The sequence below is a fragment of the Hirundo rustica genome, chromosome 2 (assembly GCF_015227805.2).
Source record: "Hirundo rustica isolate bHirRus1 chromosome 2, bHirRus1.pri.v3, whole genome shotgun sequence".
Classification (NCBI taxonomy): Eukaryota; Metazoa; Chordata; class Aves; order Passeriformes; family Hirundinidae; genus Hirundo; species Hirundo rustica.
The window spans coordinates 47299318-47323498 of record NC_053451.1 but is presented as its reverse complement, the minus strand read 5'-3'; the positions used below and the strand labels follow the sequence as shown (position 1 = coordinate 47323498).

The following is a 24181-nucleotide window of genomic DNA, read 5'->3' as shown; positions in this document are numbered from 1 at the left end:
TGACATATATTTCAGTATAAATACTTACACGCTTAAATAAAAACATCAAGATGAGGTCAGTGACAAGCAGTTTTAGATCTTTTTTCTGTTATCAGGATTTTTTAGGGGGTTTTTTTGTTTGGTTGGTTGGTTTGGTTTTTTTTTTAAGTAAACACTGAGAACGGCCCAGAGATAAAATGTTGGACTCTCTATGCGTTCTGCATTTAAGATACATAGCTATGATGAAAACACAATACAAGATACAGAAAGGAAAATATGTTTTGGTACACCACTAACAGTCCAGCAATACCTCTGTACTGCCCCACTGTGAAAACACACCCATTCCCTTTTGAATGGATTCTCTTTCTTTCCCGTGAAATCCTGAAGAGGGAGGGAAAAAAAACCCCACCAAGTGGCAACAAAAGCCATAATAAAAAGATTCTTACTCATTATCAAGTACATCACTGACTCCTCTGCCAAGTGCCCCACTGGATGCATTCACTGACTAAATTACACAAACTACTGAACAGCTTCAACAGGATAAGAATGTAGACACACAGAATGTGTAACACTGACTTCTAGTAAGAAATTTATATCCAGCTGAATTTTGTTCCAAATTGATGTTTTAAAGCTTTCTAAACAAAACTCCTAGAAATGAGGATATTACAGGCGAGCAATCTGAAGAACAAGCTATATGGCACACAGAGGATTACTTCAGAAATCCACAGAGGAAAAAAAAAAAAAAAAGGATTTAATGCAAGACATAACTTTTACACAGATTGAGGATTAAAAGTATCCAAATGGCAGGTCATCATGAAAATGGTGAAAAAAGGATTTTATTTTGAAGTCTGCTTTCTGTGGTGGGGGGAGGGTTTTTAAAACATGCTTTCATATATGGAGACCCAAAGCTTACCACTATAGTTTGAATCAATTAACTGCATTACTAATACATACAAAAAAGAAAGAGGTTTAAAACTTCAATACTGGTTTGTCTTCTTAAATTTGCGCATGTATTCAATCTTAAAAGCATGAAACTCTATCTTAGAAACTACCATAACTCTGCAACACACATTTGGAAAACCGAGACAGGTTCTGAAGTCTTCAAAGAGAAGAACCGAACAGCAGTTGGTGGTTAGGTCCCCCTCGATCTTAAGTACTTCTACAGTCAGATGGGGGCTTTTCTGTAAAAGAACCAAAAGAACCATACAATCAATTACTTAAAACTAAGGGGCCTCTCAGTAGCACATCTTAAGCAACTTTCACGAGATTGATCAAGACAACTCAAAAGTCCCTTATCTTTAAACTAGACTTGGTCCATATCCCAGTCTTAAATTCAGGCACAGAACACGAGCAGCATACAGACACGGCACCTCATGTTTTCCAGGTGGTCTTTAATTAAAGATTCACTTGCTGCTGTCTAGGCCGAACTCTGAGTCTCTGCAGCATCCAGAAACGCAAAATTAGTTGGGATATACACTGTACTTGGAGTGCAGAGAACCATCTGACCTCTGACAAGCACTCAAGAGACAATTTTGCATCTTCCTGAGAACCACTCTGACAGTCAGACTTCGTCACAGCAGAGTGGTGTCCTTTGCCACCAGTTCCTTCCAAAGAATGAGGAAGTTCAAGCTCTTCAAGTCTTTCTTCAGGGCACAGGCAGATAAATTAAACTATCCAACCTGTGTGGAGTACCTGGTATCTCTTTTATTCCATTTCACTCACTGGATTATGGTTCAAATATTCACTACTTGACTGAGTATTGCAGTCCTTCAGTACTGGACAGTGGAAACACATCTATACAGCAGGCTTGCAAAATTCTAAACATCCTGTGGAATTTATCTGAGGTTAAACACTTGATCTTCAGAGATTCTGCAATCTACAAAAGCCAGCCCATCAAGCCTACAAGCCAGCCAATAACAGCAGTGGTTTATCAGACATCCTTTGCTGGTAAGAAGCATGACCATCCCTACATCTATCACCTCTTTGGTGTCTCAAGAGGAGGCTTGCCCAGGACTACACTCTCTTCTTACAGTCAGCACTGACTCTTTACTGCAAATGAAGCCAAACAAACATTATACCACAAATTAGTGGTGTAGTAGTAGTAGTGGCAGTACCAACCACAACAGACAGGAAGTAGCTCTCTTATCTTTGATCCAAAACTAATGGGGTCTTCCACCACCAAGAAAGACAAAAGGAAAGACAATACCTCTGAGGAGGAAGAGATTTCAGATGGGATATCAATATCAAAATGTTTTTGAACACTTGAATAGGTTTGCTGGCAGCATTCACCATCCCTGAATTCTTCACTAAGAGCTAACAATCCCAATAGGGCAGTACAAGCCTTCTCTACTATCAGCCTGCTCCTTCTCCCAATACAGCCCTGCACCCTTTTCCTCCAGGTCAGAGAACACACCTCTATAGAAAAGCAAAGAGCTCCCTCCCAGCTCCACTCCTAGCCTGTAGAGACGTCTCCCTGATGCTTCACAAAAGGAATGCTGATGGCTTTACTCAAGTGGGTCCCCACTCTCCTGTAACAACACTAAAAATGGGTCATCCTCAGCAGATAGCATCTCTGTAATTTCAGTTGCTACCCACCCAGCATTACACAGTACAGTTTTTCAATTACTAATATTTAAGAATAACGTTTCTTAAAATAGAAAGGTCCTTTAAATTCTGGAGCATTCAACCTCACTTGCTGTTAGCAGACACTACTAAAAAGCATGAAAATCTGAATAGATGCTTTATATAAGTACTCCAGACAGAAAACTTGTGGGTTTATTAAGGGGATTAATCCAAGGCTAGGTGATGTGACTTTGAAGTTAAATGCCTCATTAAAATACCTGAATTTGGTGACAAAATCAATCAAAAAATATTGTCAGGTCACTAACAGCCAACATTCAAATCAAATACCACATTTCACCTTGTGCTGGACGAAACTTAAGATTTTCTTCACTCATACTTCTCCAGAAATAGGAGAGGGTCATGCAGGTTGTATCCTACAGCTTCATAATGTTAGCGAGAAGTGGCAGAGTAAGGAAAGCATTTATCAGCACAGGCCACAGAACCCCACTGAAAAGCATTAGCCAGAAATACCATGTATGCACACACATAAACCACAAATGAGACACCTCAAGATTAGTAAGTGAAATCTAGTAGGCTTCAGTATGTCCAGGAAAAAAAGGGAAATTAAACAGAACTGATGTGGTTTTTAAAAAAGGAGAAAAAATACCACACCAATGGGGAACTGCAGCTGCAAAGGAAGCAGCACCACGGTCCTACCAAACGACTCAGCACGGCCATAGCTGACAGCTAGCTTCAATTCCATGGAATCAGAATTATGCAGATGGTCACAGCCTGGATCAAGCAAGCAGCTGCTCTCTCTAGCACACCCCATTCAGGGCCAAAACATTATTTTTACATCTAGATTTAGCTGAAAGCAACCACTCTCATCATTCCATGGCTGATTTCCCCACAGGTTGGTGGTGAAAGAGAAATGAAAGAATAGAAGAGCACTCAGATTTAATGTTTGGAGAACAGAAGGCACATGCCTCACCCTAGCAGTCAGAATGATGCTTTGTGATATAGAGCTGGGTATGGACAAAGTTTCACCTTCCCTGTTATTATGCCCCCTTAAGAGGCTACATCATTTGTTAAAAAAAAACAACTCAGTATGAAGCTTGCTTCCATTGGGAACTGCTTTATGATCCCTTAAATGGCTTTGTGAAGTACATAAATAGCAAGAGGTCTAAAAAAACACATTGGACTTATGAGAGATAATGATTAAGTGACTGCTAGGGCTAAATTAAAAACATTCAGGCATTCAGGTTTGTTTTTGGTTTTTTCCCGCAGAATTACAGAATGGCTTAGGATGGAAGTGACTTTAATGATCATCTTGTTCCAACACCCCCGCCATGGGCAGAGACACCTTCCACTATCCCAGGTTGCTCAAAGCCACCTGGCCTTGAACACTTTCAGGGATGGGGAATCCACAACACTTCTGGGCAACTTGTTCCAGTGCCTCACCACCCTCTGAGTAAAGAACTTCTTCCTATCTGCTCTCTTTCAGTATAAAACTCTTGTCCTATCAAAAAACACCTTCTCTTCCCCAGGCTGAATAGCCCCAGCTCTCTGAGCCTGTCTTCACAGGAGACCTCTGATTACTTTCATGGCCTTCCTCTGGACTTGCTCCAACATGTACATCCTGCTTAGGTTGAGGGCCTTAGAGCTGGACGCAGCACCGCAGGTGGGATCTCACAAGACCAAAGCTCAAGTGGAAAACCACCTCCCTCAACCTGCTGGTCAGGTTGCCTCAGTCACGATACTGATGGACCTGGGGCTGCCCAGTCCTGAGTTGGAAGACTACGAGTGTGGGAACAGTGACTTTCCAATTGTGGACACTGAAATTCTAAGTGACCAGCTGTATCAGCCGAATATTTGCAATTGCATGGGGCATGATGGGATTCAGCCCAGAGTTCTGAAGGAGGCAATGGATGCCTCAACAGCACCCCTGTCCATCATCTACCAAAGCTCTTCAAAGTCAAGAGATATCCCTGCTGATCCAGATCTAGGTTTACTCAAATTTACAGGAAGGGTATGAAGGAAGACCCAAGAAACTACAGGCCTATTCATGTAGCCTGAGTTCTTGCAAAAATTATGGAGGAAAAGATTATACTGGGTAATACCGAAAGGCATTTAAAGAACGACGCTATTATCAAGCACAGTCAATATGGGTTCACAAAAGGAAAGTCATAACTGATAAACTACTTTGGTAACCTTTTATGATAAGATCACACATCTGGTGGACGAAAGGAAGGCAGTAGATGCAGTTTCCGTGGGTTTTTAGGAAAGCTTTTGATACTCTCATAGTATCCTTCTGGTCAAGTTGTGCAGCTGCAGGACTAGTGTGTTCATGCTGCGCTGGCCGAAAGGCAGAGTTCAAAGGGTTGTAAAGTCAGGGGGGCACTGCTCAGCTGGTGACCAGCGCCCAGTGGTGCTCCTCAGGGCCCATCCTGTTCCTATACTTCCCAACAATCTGGATGCAGGAGTGCAGTGTACCATTACTGTGTTTGCTGGTGATATGAGACTGGGAGATGCTTTTGTGAGGAGCAAGGGGCTTTCTAGAGGGATCTACGCAGATTGGAACACCGGGCTATGATTTACAGTGTGAAATTTAACAAGTCCAAATGCTGGATTTTGTACCTGGGACAAAGTAATACAGACACAAGTACAAACTGGGAGAGGGATCTGGAGTACATGGTGGGCAGAAGCTCGGTCTGAGTCAGCAGTGAGCCCTGGCAGACAGGAGGGCAAAGCCCATCCCAGGATGCATCAAACAGCATCACCAGCCAGGCCAAAGGGGGGACGTCCTGGTGCATTCAGCGTTGGTGTGGCCTCATCTCAAAGACTGTCTGCTGTTCTCGGCTGCAGAACTTAGGAAGGTTGTGAAGGTGCTTGAATGTGTCCAGAGGGGCTCAACAAAGCTGGAGGAGGGGCTGGGAGGAAAAGTCCTGTAATGAGTGGCTGAGGACTGGGGGTTTGTCTAGTTTAGAGAAACTGAGGCTGAGCAGTGACCTTGCTCTCCACAGCTTCCTGAGGAAGGGATGTGAAAAGGGAAGTATTGAGCTCTGCTCCTTGGGACACCGACAGGATACATGGGAATGGTTCAAAGCTGCACCAGGGGAGATTCAGGCTGGACAGTGGGAAGTGGCCGTCACCAAGGGAGGGCTCACACACTCAAACAGGCTTCCTAGAGAGGCGGTTGATGCCTCAGCCCTTGGCAGTGTTTAAGAGGCATTTGAACAGTGTCCCTAAATGACATGCTTTAACTTTTGGTCAGCCCTGGAGCAGTCAGGCAGTTGGACTGGATGATGGCTGTAGGTGCCTTCCAGCTGAAATATTCTGTTCTCATCATCACCTCTCTCTTATGCACATACTTAGCTATGCATGTAACTAATACCGTAGGTAGTTCTCACTATTTACAAAGCCATGTGTATCTACAGATACAGATTTCTCTATATACATCAACCCAGTATGTTTTATTACTAGGAAGATATTTGTGCAAAGCGTGGGGTTTTCCCCCAATTTTGAGGGCTCAAAAAGCATATAAATTGTTTTCAAACAGACATAAGTATCATGCAGATTAATCATTAAAGAGCCACCATTTATAAAATTAAAACAATGCAATTAGAAAGTCAGTGACCCCTTACAGCTGACCTATGAGGTTCAATCAAGGACATTATTATGTAAAAAAAATAAGGCAGGTGAGAAGGGAGGGACAGAAATTAAAGCATTTTAACAGGTGAAACGTATGTTTTGAATTATTCCATTTTACATCTCAGCTGGAAAGCTGTTCTTGAAAGAGACTGGCATACTTTAGCATTAGCACACGGTTCAGGTCTATCCAATTTCTCTAGGGTTTTTTCCCCACCCTCCTCCTGTTTTTAAAGGGCCAGATGCAACAGGCAGTTTTGTTTGTTTCTTTTGGGTCTTTTTTTGTTATAAACATTTTTATTTATAAGCCAGTTAAACTAAAGCAGTTTTGCATGGATCTGTGACCTCAAATCTCACTCAACGTAGAGGAGCTTAGCAGTTTAGGAAGATCAAACAAATCACCAGAAATCCAGAAGTATGTGAAATAAAGTCCCCCTTTTTTTTTAAAAAAAAGAAGGCTGAAGTGGCTTCAAACCAGCATGCCTGCTGTTACCAAGAGATTTTTATGGTTTTAATTAAGACCTGTTTTCATAAAAAGGAATTTTAAAATACCTTTTTCATGTGGGTAATGAAAAATATCAACTTCATTATCCTAACCACGTAACCCATCCAGGTCATCTACTGCACTGCCATCAGATTCAGCACCACACAGTTGATATTAACTAAAGAGACTAGTTTTACCTGTTCCCACTACATATTCCCATAAATTCCCATAAATCTCCTTCAGATTACTTCACTGTGACATTCACAGCCACATTTAGTATTTTCTGCTGGGAGGGCAGAAGAGGCAGTCAGCTGCCACAAATGCAGCATCTTACAGAGTAATTTCCATTAAGAGATGTAGAAACAATAACCAAGATACAACGTGACCACAAAGAAAACCTAAATTACCTAATGCATACAATATACACATCTCAGATTTCTCCATAATAATGTGATTGCAGGCAAATTATCCCATTCTGGATTGGTTTCTTGTCTGCATCCCTTCCTCAAGTCTTCCAACAACCAGAAAATACCCATTTCAATTTTACCTTCCTCTAACATTTTGAAAGCTATAAATAATTTAAATTTCCATTAATTAAATACAGATTTACATCATATGAGATGCAAAATATCTTGACTTTTGGGAAAAAAAAATAAACATTTAATGTGGCAACTGGCTGCTGAAAGGCATGGGCTGCCAAAAACATGCAAGAATATTTTTATATATATATATATATTTATTTTCTTTTTTAATTTGAAGAGCAGTAATTATGCTTAACCCTATGTGGGCAGAAGTAAAGGCACAGTGTCACAGGAAAGAGGGCATACTGCATCCCAGGGCAATGCCATGCCTGCCCAGGCAGCAGCTGACAGCTCCAGAGCAATGAGTGGCTTACATTTGGAAATGGAAGCAACCAGATATTCTGGTTATTACTGTCCACTTCATTCTGGGATGGGAAGAGAGAAGACAGCAGGAAATCTGGCGCAGCTTCAAACCCACCTCTTCCCACCTCCATATAAAAAAAAAGCAGAAACCACACAATGCTTTGAAGAGTGACAACTCCACTTCCCAGAGAGCATGACCAGAGCTGCACAGATGTGACACATGGACTCCTCTTTCCCTCTTCATTCTAACAGCTGCTTGGTGCTGGCAAGAGAGCAGCAGAGGAATAAAATACAACCAAACAAGGGAGGCTCAATTAAAACTACTGATATGCAGTGCATTAAGCTTTGTTCAAAGAGCACCAGCACATGCACTGCAGATGGGCTGAAGGTTGCAAGTAAAGCCACGCCAGATGCAGAACTCGGTGCCTTTACTCTTCTACCACACCTGACCTTGGTTTGAAAAGCTCATGTAGCTCTTCAGACGTGACCTCTGTGAACAAAAAGTGATGAGGAGGCATAAGCACCACAACCATTTGAGCTGGCCATTCACGTTATTATTACAGGTTTATGAAACCTCTGGCAAATTCTGCATCAACTACAGTGAACTAAAACAAATCATTCAGGAAGACATGGAACCTTGACTGTTTGGAGGTTTTTGTTGATGTTTGGGGTTTGTTGTTTTTTTCAAAGCCTCCTTTATGAAGTACCCACTTAAAATTGCCATCCGATCCCAAAAAATACAGTGTTTCCTTCTGCGCAGATGCATACTGGCTTCACTATTTTAGAAAACCTTGCTGCAGATTACCACGGGAATCACACTTTTTTTGAAAGAGGGGAGTGCTCCCAACACTTTCAAGATCCTGTGTTTTCACAACTACGCCATTTTCAAGTATAACAACAGTATAGAGATTTTTTGCCCTTCAGAAAGGCATTTATTTAGGAGTGGCCTGTTACCAAGTTAGCCTGTAAGTAAGTCTGTTCTGCAACAAAATTTCTACTTATGGGCCAGCTGTTCCATAGGTCATGTTCTCTTATATCCAGAATCACCAAAAGCTGTCTCAAGCCTACCAAAAAAAAAAAAAAAAAACCCCAAAAAAAACATACTGCTTAAGGCTGGTTCCCACTTTGGCCAAGTTTGTTCTTCTTTTAACACCCAGTAAGAATCTGATTTAAATCATCAAGTCCTATATGCTTTGAACAAGAAAAAAAGATGAAAATTTCATTATACACCTGCAGAAATTACTAAAAAAAGTATATAAGGCATATTTTAGGCAACACTACTAATATAATGCAAATTAACTAAACTATAGTGGAATTCAATTATTTCTACAGTCTCATCTTCCTACAGTAACATTTATTTTAGTATTTTGTTCAAAGTGGACTTAGAAGCCTCAAAAATACACTTCTAACAAAAGAACACTTCAAGCTTCATATTTCAGACAAGCTTTTGTTTGAAGATTTCCTCCGTATTTTAGCTCTAAAATATCAGACGTCTTAAAGACAACGTAACAATTCTCAGTAACCCTCAATTAAACTCACTAGTTTTATACCTCTAGATTTACCACCCATACTTCTCACCCTCACAGTTCAATCTCCCTTAAGTTTCCCACCCAGTGCTAAAGCATGTCATTTTTCTCCTTTCTTAGCCTATCCCTATAACTGAATGAACCTAGACAAACTTCTTTGGGTAACCCAGACTGCACTATGCTGCGTTTATTGTTCTGTGATGAGGCATGAAGAAAGTTATCTTTGACCAACAAATCAAAGCTGCTCACTATTTAGACTGTCATCCCTTAAGTTCACAAAACCTAATTCAGTGTACTTTCTAATACTTCATATTCAAAAGCATTAGCTGCAATAATTCCAGCAAGATTAATAACAGTGAGGATATTCAAACTACACATTTAGAGTCACAGGTCTCAAAGTTAACATCACCATTACCAAAAGTATAAAATGAGGTTGCATTTTTTTGTACCTGAACCTCAACATTTAAGTTTGTTTTTAAAGACTTGATTATTACAAGCTGCCTATGTGCTTCTCTAACTTTCTCAGCTCACTCAGCTGACACAAACACTTGCCAAGATTGCATTAGCATTTAGCAGCTTTGGGGCTAACTGTGCGTGTTGTTTCAACCTTGACAACCAACTGCACGGACACACTATTATATTTAAGCTTCCAGAAGTATTTAACATTTGATTCTGCTGAAAATACAGTTCTACTATATGTTTTGAAAATAAAATCACTTTTTCCTCTTTTGGAAACCCATGATGATGCCAAACATATGCTTGTTTTCCAAACAACAACTGTTTAAAAGAAAGAAAATTCTTTCTGATGTTCCTGCCAAAAACAACATTCTGTGGCTTAAAGAAATTTGATAGTAAGCAGTTCACTCAGCTAAGGGAAGAAAGATTTACATTTGGCAAGGATTGACACTTCATGTCTTGCATCTACTTCCCTCCATTTTAAATTTCTTTGGGGATGCATGTGGCAACTGGGAAGGGTTTTTGCTGTGGTTTGTTGGGGTTTGGGTTTTTTTACGTCTCCAAGTATTTCACTCTAAAAATAAGGCATCTGTGGGTTTTACTAGAAACGACACAAAGCAGAAGTTCATCACAATGCTTTTCTTTTTTACTGGGAATACTAGGATATAGAAGCGAGTTTCGAAGGGAAGTAAAAGACTTCAGAAAAAATGCATCAGCGAGAGTTTGCAGCAAGAGGAACAGAAAATGCAAATGAGGAAGTGGCACACAAAACATTAACAGATTCATTTTAAAGCACGGAACAGGGAGGGAAGGCAATGGATTTGGGGTTTCAGCAGCCGTTGTCACAAGCAGCAGTAATACTACATACCCAGTAAAGGTGGTTACTTCACTGCTGCCTCAATCGTTTCAGATTGAGACAAAATGGCTAACAGAAACATGCAGATTGGACTATGTACTACCTAAGATTTATTTATGTACATTTCAGAAAGCCAGGGGTTTAAGATGTGGGTTCAATCTGCTACAATATTTCACTCTGTCCTACATTAATAACTCACAGAAATAGTAACTGGACCAATTTACTAAGTAATGTAAAATATTTAGTCCATTCCAAGCAGCTAAGACAACAGAGGTTCTGAAATTTTCCCCAACTTGGGAGTATTACCTGACTCTCCCCAGTTTCTGTAGAGTTCTAAATCCCATTGAACAAAACCTTGCCATCACCTTCCAAGATACAGAAATTACTAAAGACTGCTAAACCTGCTCCAGCATCAAGTCAACGAGTCAGACAATGCTTCAGCCAGCTGAGTGACCAAGCATGACACCAAGCTGCAGATCCACACCATGACACCAAACTGGAGATCCACACAAGCTCTCAGAATTGTCAGTACAGCAACCAAAACAACACTCTGCAAAGCACACACCTCCTCCAGTAAGATGGCAAGTATTCTAGAAAAAAGGTCAGAATCCCAATGATGTTACAGTAGTATCTCAAATGCTATTCAGCATTATCCTATTATCCTATTTCAGGATAATAAAAATCCTTAAGGTTAAAAATTTAACCACTTATTAGTCCACCAACATGGAAGCTTCTCTTGTCATTACCAGTGCAAATTCAGTTCAGAAATTCAGCAACTAGACATGAAGGTCTGTCTTTATGAATAGCATGAACAGCTTGAGCTATAAGTAGGTGTAGCTTCTAATGTTCAGTGTGTGCTTGTTATGGAGCTACCCTCCCTGAATCAAAGGATACCTGAAATTTCAGCATGGTCTACAAGAGCATGAGCAGTTCTTGATGACAGAGGCAAATGTTATAATAGCTCCTCTTCATGTGAGGGCTGCAAGTTTATACCTCGGTACATTCTCAGGCACTCCTCTGGAAGGCATTTGCAGCTCCTCCTAACAGCCTTCAGGTATATCACACTTATCATGCCCAAGCTTTACAACTCTTTCTTTACTTGCTATAAACACACAGTGATGGCTATAGTGAACATGTACAAAAACCTGTAGAATTCAAGAGAAGTAAGCTGGTTGAGCAGGAGACAGGCTCTCTTCCATCCAGTGGGGGGGGAAAAAAAAAAAAAAAAAAAAGCAGCTGATGAAATGTTAGTTCCTGGCTCCTTCTGCCAAAAGAAGGGTGGATAGAAAGCACATGGCTTGCACAGCTGCTTGTCTAGCAATGCAAATACCTTTCTCCTACTATTCAGTTAAACAACCTAAAACTGTAACCAAACCACTTGTATAACTGTACCAAGACATCCTCTTTAAATCTGACTTAAGCAAGACATCCTCCTTAAATCTGACTTAAGATTTAATTGCAGTTCCAGTTGGCATGCAGAGGTGAGAAGAAACTTCAATATTCCATGTGCAGAAAACATTGATACAATAGTCTTCAAAGCCAGCATGAAATCAAAGGCTTCATTTGAAGTGATGTGATCTTGTCCACGTTTGCAGCTGTTCAAGCATTCAAAGCAGCAGCCAAGTTTTAAAAAGAAAAATACTACTTTCCCAGGAAATAACTCTGCTGTAAACCTGTGCTGATATAAGTTCCAGAGAATTTCAACATTCTATAGAAAACTCATCAGCAAGACCTAACTGCTGCAGAAAAACAAACTAAAAAGCCACATTTCCACTAAAACCCCCCTTCTAATTCACAAGTTCAAACTTCATTTATCCATTCACATGTAATGAGGCAGAAGAACTTCTCAAAGAAGTTTCCAAAGGCTGTTTGAAGTTTCAAGATAAAATAAGCTTTTCAGGCCTTGTCTTCTGGCACTTTAGTCCCCACAGCTGCCTGTTGCTTTGTAAGGACAACACCAATTCCATAGCAGATGAACAGTTTTCCTCAGCATCACTCGATACTCACCTTTTCAACTATAGGATTTCAAAACCAACACCAAGAAATCAATTCCAACATTCACTATTAACATGTTTTGATCTATTTTGCATCACCCACTACATACACAAACTCTCTAACTATTGTTACAAGCAGTGTGGTTTGCCACTGTGAATATGCCCAAGAAACCTTGATTCGTCAGCTTAAGTACTGAATAACACTCCGTTTTCTGCTTCTAAAACATATACTTGAAAATATAAATCAGTTCAAGGTGGCATGAGTATAATGAATACTCAAAACAAAAACATTTCATAAATCTGGCGTACTAAGCTTTACACTCGATAGAAACGCTGCCCCATCACTGAATTTGGCTACCAAATCTCTGTTAGAATAAAGAGATTATATTTGTTAGATAGGAAGGGGCTCCAAGAATCTTGAAGGAGTTAATAAAATTCTGCTGAATTGAGAGGTCCACAAAAAAAAAAAAAAAAGAACCACGCACACACAAACAAACCACCCCATACATTCTGGGTCATTTCTAGACCCAGAAAACACCATCAGTTCAACAGTAGAATATTTCAGTACGCGAAAGGAAAAACTAATTCACAACATATTGAAATTGACACCTATAAATCTTTAGCACAAATAAAAACCAGCAAATCCAACAAATACTTACCGTACTTAGAAACCTTTAAAATAATTCTCCAGTTACCTCTCCAGCTGAAAATAAAGAAATCAAAGATAAACTCCAAGCATGCAGCTTAAATCAGCACAAAAGCTGCCATTTTGATCTGCAGCTGTTTGTAGCTTCTTCCCTTCTTCCCAAATGTTTTTGTTCTTCTCATGGCAGAAGAAATTACATCCATCAGTAGCTAAAAATATTTCAGTTATTTGAATTTTCAAAAGAGGGGTGAAAAAGAACTGCGCTTTACCAGTTAAGAAAACAACCCAGTGCTACATTTCAACAGCTTTTATCAAAAGTTGGCTTAGATATAAATAATAGTTACATGTGAAGGAAAACATTTGGTTGAAATTTAACAAATAAGTCTGGTGTAACAAGTTTATTGTCATTATTACCTCTGAAGGCAGACTAAGTTCTCAGGAGAGAATATAAGTGCTACGGCAGTTCTGCTACAGAGCTAAGGCTCGAGGTGCTTCGATCTAATTCTTGGTTGAGACACTAATTTTTCCTAGATTACAGGTATGCTGTATGGGAGCCTTTCACATGGAGAAGTTAATAGTCACCCTCTACCTCCACCTTTTCTTTTAAGAGAATTAGCAGTGACAGCCTGCGACTCATCATACTCCTCGTACAGGGAAGCCTCCAAAGGCAAAATACAGTTACATCCTACACTGGAAGACATTTGTAATCTGATCCTATCAATGATCTCCATACACTGAATGCCATTTAAGGTTAGAGAACTAAGAAATTAGCCTGACAAAACCAATTACTCCCCATCAGGACTGTATACTAATGTATTTCTGCTGTTGAGATGATTGACAAAACTTGGTATCGTGGCATGCACAACCTGGTCAGTAACTTACACCAGCAGCACAATTCACTTGATACGCTGCCTGTAGCTAAGATCCTATGCAAGCAAAAATAATAATAAAAAAAACAAGTCAAAAGTAATGACCACAACTTGTCTGATAATTTTAACTGGAGCCACACATGAACCAGGAAGTAATAGCACATCCCACTTGAATTGAAAAGTCCAAGAAGAGTTGTATTATACAACCTGTATTAGATTCCAGTGCAGTTATAAGACAACATTAAGTACACATCAGCCAAAGACAGGTCTGCAAGAGCAGACTGAAATTACCACCTTCCTCACGCAAAGCAGTCAAGAGAATTCTGGAAGACAGTGCTCTGAGACTGCTCAAAAGAACAAGACTACACTAAGATGTGACTGCTCATGCAGGAAGTTTAATCAAAAAATGAAGACCTGCAAAGGCATGAAAGCTAATTAACTGTCCAGGTGACACCAATACAGTGACAGAAACACTCAGCCACCATCAGCTCCTCTGGAATCCTTCACCAAAGCATCTGCTCTGGTTTGGTTAGCTTTTCAGAAACCCTGTCCCTCTCATCACTGGGTAAGATACTTCAAAACACTCTATCATCTGTCAGATGATGGCTTTTCTTTCTCTTTCCTCCGCACAGCAACACTGCCCGCAGACAATGTTATTCATGTTCCAGAAAAGTAAATGGCATGTTCCTTCCCATTGAAGAATGAAGTAAATAAACCTGAGCTAAAGTAGGCACGCCAAAGAGTAGCTGACATACAAGGAGTTTATATTGCTACTCCTAAAATCATGATCCCTTGAGGCACATTTTACAGACAAGGCATATACTGAAAAACAAAACAGGTTTATGTTGTTATTAACTATGAAATGTCACGTGTTATACCATATAAATCAAACATGAAGCCACAATAACTTATTCCTGCTATGAAAATACCTTTTTAAAGCACAAGCGATTCTATTTCTGACATGTAAAGTCATTTTTAATACTTCCATGGACAAATAGGAAGATTAACAAAGGCTATTCAATTTCTGTAACTATTGAGTATAATCAAGACTATTGTTTCAGTATCTGATTAAAAAAATGTTTTCTATTTTCTCTTTATTTGAGGAAAATAGCCATGGAAAACGAGAAGAGTACTGGCTCAATTATACATTATTTCATGTACAACAAAACCTCTGTGCTCACTGCCTAATAACTCCATTCATACTGCCGCTAGCTATATAAACACAAAAGTAATCTTCCAGCAAGGGACAGAAAAAGTTTGCTTTGCACAACTCATCCCCAGAATACAGCTGGAAACAAATCAAGTTTCCACATAATTTAAGGGAAACATAGTATGGTCCTAGTCGCAAATGAATAGCTGCAGATAAAACATCCCAGTTCTTACTAAGAATGACTTGGGCCCTGTGGGCAGATAACTGTCCCTCCATTTTAGCATATTCTCTTCTGATGAGAATTTAAAAGGCAAAAAGCTGTAGCATAACAACTAACAAAGCTCAGCTCCACAGCTCGAGTACAGGGTTTAATCTTCAATCCTTGAAGCTTGCAAGCACTGTAACCAGTAACTTTCACAGATTTCCAGCTGGAGCTCTACTCCGGCATAATCATTTTTTATCATGTCAGCCTCCATATATTAGAGGCCACAAAACTTTGCATCTGAACTACAGATCACTTGAGTGTGGGACAGCATACTGGAGGACAAGAATTGCAGCCTTATTCCATTACTTCATCCCTCTCTTCAAGTACACTCACTATTAGTTTATGGAAAATACTGTATCAGCCAAAGTCCAAACAACAGTCTGTCTCCTCTAAATGTAATATTTTTTGATTCCCTATGTAAAGTTTCAAAAAGAAGGCCAGTCTTGCATGATAGGCAAGACAAAACAACCTCCTCATCCCCAGACTGAAAGTTTTTTAAAGTTCCCAGGTGCTTTCATAATTTGCCCCCATCTTTTTCTTACAGGAATACTGTCCCTTCATTCCCTGCAGTTTACAAGAGGGGCACAAACAACTACAGCTTTTTCCTACTGATGCACAAACAGCACACACACGACTCCATTTGTGCTTTGAAGTGTTTTCTATCAAGGAATCTCACAACTGTATCCAGTAACCCATCACTCAAGTACTGGCCCCACTTCACAGATTACTGCTCAACCTAAAACTATCAGCCCTTCTCCTGTTATCTGCAGCGATTACTGAACTATATCAGAAAGAAAGAGAATAAACAAAGCATTTTTTAACTGCTTTCAGGGCAGCGTTAGACATCGAGCAGTTGAGATAAATCCCTGTCTTCACACGCCTGCACTCACTCAGACTCCAGACTTCTTCTCAGCGACACACTTACTCAAGAGCCAAGCAGAAAAAAAAAATTAAGCAAAAAAAAAAAAAAAAAAACCAAAAAAAACCCACAAACCCCCCCCCCCCGCAAAAAAAAAAACAAAACAAAAAAAAACCAAAAAAACCAAACAAACAAACAAAAAAAAAACCTACACCACAAACCACCAAACCGTGGTGGTGGGGCGGGTAAGGGTTTAAAAGTTCCCAAGCTGTCAAGGACTCCCAGCGCCCTTCAAAGCCAAAGACGATTATTTCTAAGCACTTGAAGAGCGCAGAACACCACCAGAAAGCCTCGCCGGTGCCACGCCGCGGGGGCCGCTCTCGGGGGAGAACGAGCCCCCGGGCGGGCGGCTCCCGGGAACGTGGGGCCGTGTTCCCGCTGCCCGGACCGAGCGCTCCGGGGAACGCGGGGAACAGTTCGGGCGCCCGGCCCCCACAGCACGCATGGAGGGCTCCGGAGCCTCCCCGCGAGGGCGGCGGGGCGAAGGGGAACGCGCCCCGCGGCTCCGGGGTCCGGCGAGGGGCCGACTCGGAACAAAGCTAAGCCGAGAGGGCCCGAGGACGGGCAGCTCAGCCCGGACAAGCGGAGCACAGCCAGCAGCTCCAGAGAGACCCACCGGCGCCCCCGCCGCGGCCGGGAGGAGAAAGGGGGCTCCCGCAGGGCAGCGCCGGGATTATCCCCGCGGGCTGCAGACCGCTAAAAAGCGGCTGCTCCCTCTCCGCGCTCCTCAGGGGCGGGGAAAGGACCCTCTGAACGCCGCCACCCGCCCTCCTGCCCGCCCTGCGCGGTGGCTGCGGGGGGCCGGAGCAGAGCCCCGCACCCACCTGGCGCCGCGCTCCGTTCCATCCCGCTCCAGCCGCCGCCGTGCCAGCGCTCCAGCCGCCGCCGCCTTCGCGGGCTAAGCCGCCGCCGCCCCGCCCCCTCAGCCGCGGGCCCCGCCCCCCCACCGCCCTGCTGGCCCGCCAATGGGGAGCAGGGCCCGGCGGCGCCCAGCGCTGATCGGCGTGGGGCGCGGCCAATGAGAGCGCCGGAGGGGCGGGGACAGCTGTCAATCAGCGGCCCCTACCTGGGGCTGGCGAGCGGCCAGGCGCGGGGCATGGCGAATGTGTCTCTCGTCCGGCTCTCTCTTCGTCCTTTCGCCTCTGTCCTGGCCGGCTCGCCCGTCTCCGCCGCTTCGACTCCTGCCAGCCCCGGCCCGTGTCCCGCCTGGCCCCGTGCGGCCGCCCAAGCTCCCAGGGTGTGGCGGCTGCCCTGGGGCTCCCAGACGGCCCTCGAGACCCTTCTGCCCCTCGGGAGCAGCCTCCTCTTCCCCCAGTGCCCGAGCCGCCCTTTCCCCGCCCGGCCCCGGCTGCGGGACAGCGGTGCCCAGTCCCTCGCCGTCCCCGGGGCTATCTGGCGCCATCCCCACGTCGCCCGGTGCTGTCACCCGCACACCGCCCCGGCCCCTTCTCTGCCCGCAAGAGGCCTCTGCGGAGCTTCTGCCCTCATTCCCGACTGCCACAGGCGCGCCCACCCCCGCTGCCCTTTCCTTGCCCTTGCGACCCAATTCCTGCTGAATCCAGCTCCCGGGCATCCGGGCCCCCGAGAGATCCATGTTTATCCCGGCGGGCTCTCTCCGCGCTGGGCAGGTGCCTTGCGAGGGCTGCAGCTGCCGAGCCAGCCCCAGCAGTGTGCCCCTTCCAGATTCGCCTGAAGTTGCCGTCCTTTGTGCTTGTCCCTGCAGCGGGGCTTTTGTTGCGCGCCGCAGAGCCTTTAGGAAAAAAGTAGGTGGGAGAATCACGTGAATCAGGTTTTGGAGGGGGCAGGGTGGGTAGAACAACTGCTAAATGGATTTTAATAACTAATGACAACTAACACAGGACACCCCAAACCAGCAAGCTCACGAAGATGACGACCGGCTGCTCTGCTCAGTTCAGCGGGCTGTCCAGATCGATAGAGTCTCTGCTTGGCCTTTAAATGGGATAAAGAGGTCAGGAACACCCCCGCGGTGGGAATAATGCTCTCCAAAAGAGGAGCAGGCGGGACCCACCGCGGTGATGGGGAGCCGATCTAACCATCCCCGCAGCCCGCCCTCACCCAGGGAGGCTCAGGCTGCTCCGACCCCGGGGAGCGGTGAGGCAGTGGTGTCTCAGGCCGTGGAGAGCTGAAGGTGCAGCCGCTGTCTCTGGAGTCATATTGAATGAATACTGTTTAGTCAATAAAAATAATAACGGCTGAACGCAGAGTTTTTGAAACACCATCTCCAGTCAATTGGCAACCAAAATTATACTGAACTCAAACCCAGTTGTACCACTTCAGTTAACCGTATCTTCCCTTACACCAAAGTTGCAGGTTCACAAGCACCCCTTTTTCACAAAAACAACCAACCAAACCAAACAAAAAAGTGGGATTGCTATAATTTTCAGAAAAATTATTTGTATTTGAGGTACTTGTATCAGTCGTGGTAAGAAGCAACAGTTGAGAACCACTGCTGCAATCACTCCAGATTACACAGCAAAAAGCATCAAGCCAGCTTTGAACTGCTGATGGTGACAGTTTTATGATCGCTAGCAAAGTAAACAGAAAAGAAGTCTTTAAGTAACACAGCCCTAAAAGAAGGAAGCAGCAGGCTTTTTACTCAGCACAAGGGCTTAGTGGGACAAAAATCCTTAAGAGCAAAATAGTCTCAAGGTTTTCAGAAAAATTCATTCTCTATCCAAAAAAAGAGTATTTTTCCTAAAACACATATGCAGCAAGTGAAAACTCTTCAAAGACTGTAAAATAAAACAGAGGGGAAATGACTTGCTATTGTTAAAATACAGCTGCATTCATGCTCGTTCAGTGGTCCTTTTTTCGTGCTGAAAATGGGATCTTGAGGTTTTCAAAATATTAATTTCAAACAGGCCTATCTCTACCAGTACTTTTTTCTGCTCCATCAATACAAGTAAGTAGCCTGTGTGATGCAAGGTATTAATTAACATTTATTTCGTTCCAACTCCTTCCCAGTCTCCTGGATTACTTCTTAGCTTTCATTTTTCTCCTCTGTATTCATGACATTTTTAATGCCATTTCTAATAACATCTAGATCTTGTAAGACAGGAACTCAGGCACAGCTTTATTACTGTTGCTTTGACCTTGCCTTTGAATTTGCAAATAAGGCAAATCTGCTAAACAATTTGCATTGAATTGGTATTGAGTTTTCATTAAGAGAAAAGGAAAGGTGGTTAAATTAAATGCAAGGAATATTTGAATCAGCATTTGTATGTACCAGTATTGTTTTTAAGTTGAATCATGCTTCAGAAAAGCCCTCTGAATGCAGTAAATAGAGGTTTAGACTGGCACACCAAGAGATATCCAGGATTGATCTTCTATTAATTTCACCTGAAGGAAGAACCAGACTTCGGAGGGCAATGAAACGGGAGGGTTACTGGAGACTGACACCAGGGTGAGTTAGTGGAAATGAGCATGACATTTTCTTAATGTCTGCTTATCACTGGTTTAGATCAAATTTATAAGGACCTTATTTTCTTGAATCATTAATTTCGCACACACACACAAAAAAAAGATACAGCATAAGAAGAAACAATATTTTGAAAGCCTGTTATGCAGCTTGTTGCTTCCTGTTGAAGAGCATCTTTCATGATATGAAAACCTTTTTGTCTTTCAGGAAACACAAAATTGCTGGATAATGTTAAAATAAATAGTGTTGTGAAAATGATTTACAATGCCACCAATAATCATTACATCATCTCTGATTATTAATGGTACATTGATAGGCCCCTGCAGAGTTTCTTGCTGAATCAGCTTTTGAAATAAATTGCTTTCCCTCCGTCCGCAGCCGCACCCCAGAGAAAGAGGAACCATGTCTTGACTGAAGTAATTGATTTAGCACAGCCAGTGGATACAGACACTGTGCAACCTAACATGCTCTGTGAATTACTACATCTCTGTTAATGGAGTTTATTCTCCTTTATCACAAAACTGTTTAGCCTTGATAAGGCTGCATGTGTATTTCTCATACTATTCATATTTTCAATGTGATTGATATTACCATACGACTCACATTCTTCAGCAATACTTTCCTATTAATTATTTTGCTTTTTCTTTATTGTCTTCCTTCTACTATCCCTGGATTGCTGGAATACTGAAAGACTAGCAAAGAATATGAAATCAAGATGCAAGTAGATCCTCAAAGGAAACATTCAATGTAAGTTCAAAGAGTCACTGTGTAATCAATCTTGAGGAAAAAAAATGCAGGGAAGCAAGAACAAAAGGAAGCCTAATAACTTTTCAAGACAGCTACTTTCATCAACTAAACAGGAGTTGTAATTCTGCCAATTAATAGTAAGGTCCATTAACTGTAAGTCATAAAAACTACTTGCTATGCAAAGCACTTGTTTTTCTTTGCTGGCCCCGACATTTTGGGAGGGCAGTGTAGCAGGATATCCTATGAAGCAAGGCCTGGTGATCTATAGTGGGAGTGGACAGACTCTCTCAATGGTTGTACAGCGTTGCCAGTTGAACAAGCTCCCTTTACAAAAACAAACACAGGAAAGACATGATGCCAAGTTCCCTGAGAGATTAAAAAATTATATACAGAAAGCTGTAGTTAGTAGTGCGCTGTTGATTTAGTGTTGATTTAGTGCGTGGCACAGCTAGGACTAATGGGATGAAACTAAAAATTGAGAACCAGGGTGAATTATCTAGGGGAGGGGAAGGGAAAGGGAAAGGGAAGGGAAGGGGAAGGGGAAGGGAAGGTAACAAGGGTACGGGAAGACAGGGAAGGGAAGTGGACAGGGAAGGGAATGGAACTTGACAGTTCATGGACTTGAAGGTAATGGAATGTAAGTTAAGTGACGGTAATTGACTTCCGTCTTCCTGTCATCTGTGCAGCTAGTCTTGCCCTGTACTCCCGTTCTTCCTTTCCTATACTACACGGATTAGTTTGATTTCTGCAGACAGGACAGTGTGAAATGATTCAAACAGTGCTGTAGCAAACACTTTCCCATCAGCTTAAGATGAGCTATATATATATATATATATATATATTTTTATTTTTTTTTTTTCCTCCTGGCTGGATTCACTATAGCTCTTAACAAACCCAGCAGTCCTTTCCCAAACTTCTGTATCTCTTCGTGTTATGGCCACCAATCATAACAGGGGTGTAATGTTGTGAGAGAAAAACCTCTTACACAGGTAAAAATAGACTTTCTTGGAGAAAAATAAAAGGGTAAAGAATAACAGTGTGTTGTTCAATGTCAAAGGATTTATGCAGTGTTCTGGGAAGTCCCTAGCTGCTTTCTCACTCTACTAAGCCCATAAACAGACATGGATATTGAAAGATTCATGATAACTATGTTGGATTGCTCCCAGCCTGATGTCCAATAGTTACTGGTGGCCTCACTCCATCTGATTTGTCTGTCTCTCTTGTCTCTCTCAAGGGTAAAGTTTACCAACAGAGATTGCAACCATCCATTTCCCACTGACTTTCAGCAAGAGGTTATCACCTAGCTCCCTTAGGGCCCCTTAGAAATCTCTCTTCTCATCCATAGAAAAGAGTGAGTGCCTCAGTGTTGTATTCCACTACTATCTCTGACTTTGGATAAGTCAAGGGGACAGAGGGAAGATAAACTATCAGAACAAGAAGTGGCTCTGGCTTATATTTGAACCCCTGTTGTTTGCCTTAGATGTGAAAGTACTTTGAATGACACAGGGATGCCCAAACCCAAGCTTGTTCAAAACCTTGGAATGTCCAGTGTCATGCCACTTCTTTGGACAGATATTAGCTGCAGTTTAGTATGTGAGGAAAGGTGAGGGAGGAATAACGAAGGAGATGGCTGTGATGAAAGGATAAGTTACATTAATTTTTTTTTTTTTATTATTCAATTATAAAAATCGTAATGGATGCCAATAAAAAATATGCTCCTGGCATATCCTGAAATTGTTAGGAGGAATATTACATAGCAAACAAACATGAGGAGTATGGTAAAAAATGAATAAAAATAGAAAAACTACAAAATCCATCCCTTTCAACCATACATATCTCATGAGAATAAAGCTGTCATGGAAGAACCCTGATTACTCATCTCAGTGTCTGCCTCACAAGTATCAGCTTCTTTTCATGCACAGACATTTAGATGACAGGAATCAAATGACCAAGTGTACAAGGATGCACAACAGTGAGTACAAAATGGTTCTGAACTTTCCCTGGCCCATGGTACACAGCTTCCTCTTAGGAGTGCTGTGACAAGTGAACTGTTATATCCTGTTATATGACAGGGGACTGACACAAGGCCAATGAGACTGTCTCCTTCCAGCAGCTTGACCAAGGAGTTTATTTTCCAGTTGAGATGCCACTCTGCAACTCCCTGACCCCAGCTTCTAGACACAGTTGGATCACCAGTTAGGCTTGCCCAGCAGACTTGGCATCTGGTGTCCCAGAGTTAAAGAAGCTGAGAAGTAAAGGGTTAAGGTGTGAAGCTAGAGGTAAAAGTTGGAGAGCACCAGAAGAAAATTAAATGTATGAATCATAGAGATAAGATGGAGTTTTACTGAGACCACCTTTCAAAAATGTATGTAAATTAACTGCAAATAGGAAAGGTAACACTAGACTTAAATTATTAGAGTAGCGATAGAGACATGGAAAATGGGGCCAAAATGGCAGAAAGTGTTCTCTTAATCCCCCTTCCTGTGCCAAGCCTGCATAAATGAGAGAGATATGGTTATGGACTGATGTCTGCTTTATTATTTTAAGGTATTTAATCTAAAGCAGAGAAATTTCACCATTTCCTCATGTATTCTTGCCTAGTTTCTATTGTCAAAAACTTTTTGCTAATATCTAATGTAATTCTTCCATGATGCAATTTTAGCATGTTCTTTTCTCTTGATATCCACAATAGATACAGAGAACAGAAGACAACCTGTGACTATCTGAAAGCTTGTCACGTCTCTCCAGTCATTCATTCAATAAATTAAAGCCCTAGATCTTTCTTTCTCACCTCATTGGACATGTTTTCTAATTTTCTGGTCATTTTCCTTTCTTCCTTTTTAATTGCCTCCACATTTGCTGAAGTTCACTGCCCAGAACTAGACATGCAGCTCTCAATAGCAAAGCCTCATGTTTTCTTTTACTGCAATAGTATGACACTGTTGATACATATCCCACTTCTGAGTCACTGCAACCTCAACATCTTCTTCAGCAAAATTTCTGCCTAGTCAGCTGTTTCCCATTCCGTGTTAACACACTTGATTTTTTCCAGATTAAGTGCAGACCTTGCATTCTCCTCTTTGAAGTAAGTTCATCCTAGGTTTTATAGCCAGCTGTCCCATTTGTCAGGATCACTTTGATTGCTACTCCACCAGTTTGTGACATCTGCAAATGTGCTAAACATACTTTCTACTTCATCATCCAGGTCCCTGAAGTAAATACAAAACATTACCAAACTCAGGACACATCCCTGGAGAGTCTCAGGCAACAGTTTTCCATTGTAGTAGTGAACTTTTGCTAACTATTACCTGATCACTGCTTTCCAAACAATCTTCTCCAGCTTCTTAAAAGAACATCTAGCAATGTTAAAAACCTCCCTCTATACCAATGTTTTAAAGAGAACTGAAGTTAAGAATTTCCTTAAAAGTCATGCATGTATTAAATTTGATCACTTTTATCTTGTTTCTATTATGGAATACTTAGTATTTAGCATGAGAGACACAAAACCACATTTCAGACTACACAAAACCACATTTCAGGCTAGAGAGTGAAAGCTGGGCATCTTGGATACTAGTGAGGGAAAAGTTGGATTTTCATTCAAAGAAGTCCTTAGATTTTGAACATCAGTAAGTAATTTGTATGTGAGTGTTTGCTCACATGACTGAGGGTCCACATCACTATGATTGATCTTGAAAATGACAATTTTCTTTTTAATGATGTTTTAGAATTCTCTATTTATTTGTTTCCTTTTTTTGAA

At 41.9% G+C, this 24181-nt stretch overlaps 1 protein-coding gene across 6 annotated transcripts in view; it reads right to left on the bottom strand.

The window, feature by feature from the left end:
- The window catches only part of WASF3 (WASP family member 3), a 66281-nt gene extending 49116 nt beyond the window's left edge, over positions 1 to 17165 (bottom strand). For 3 of the 6 annotated variants that reach the window (XM_040056783.2, XM_040056781.2, XM_058419469.1), the window contains exon 1: positions 17063 to 17142. The gene's annotated coding sequence lies outside the window, so the exon portion shown is untranslated. Of the gene's footprint in view, positions 1 to 1049; positions 1161 to 17062 lie in introns of all 6 variants that reach the window. The other 3 variants (XM_040056779.2, XM_040056782.2, XM_040056780.2) reach the window with 2 other exon arrangements.
- Positions 17166 to 24181: the final 7016 nt, after the last annotated feature.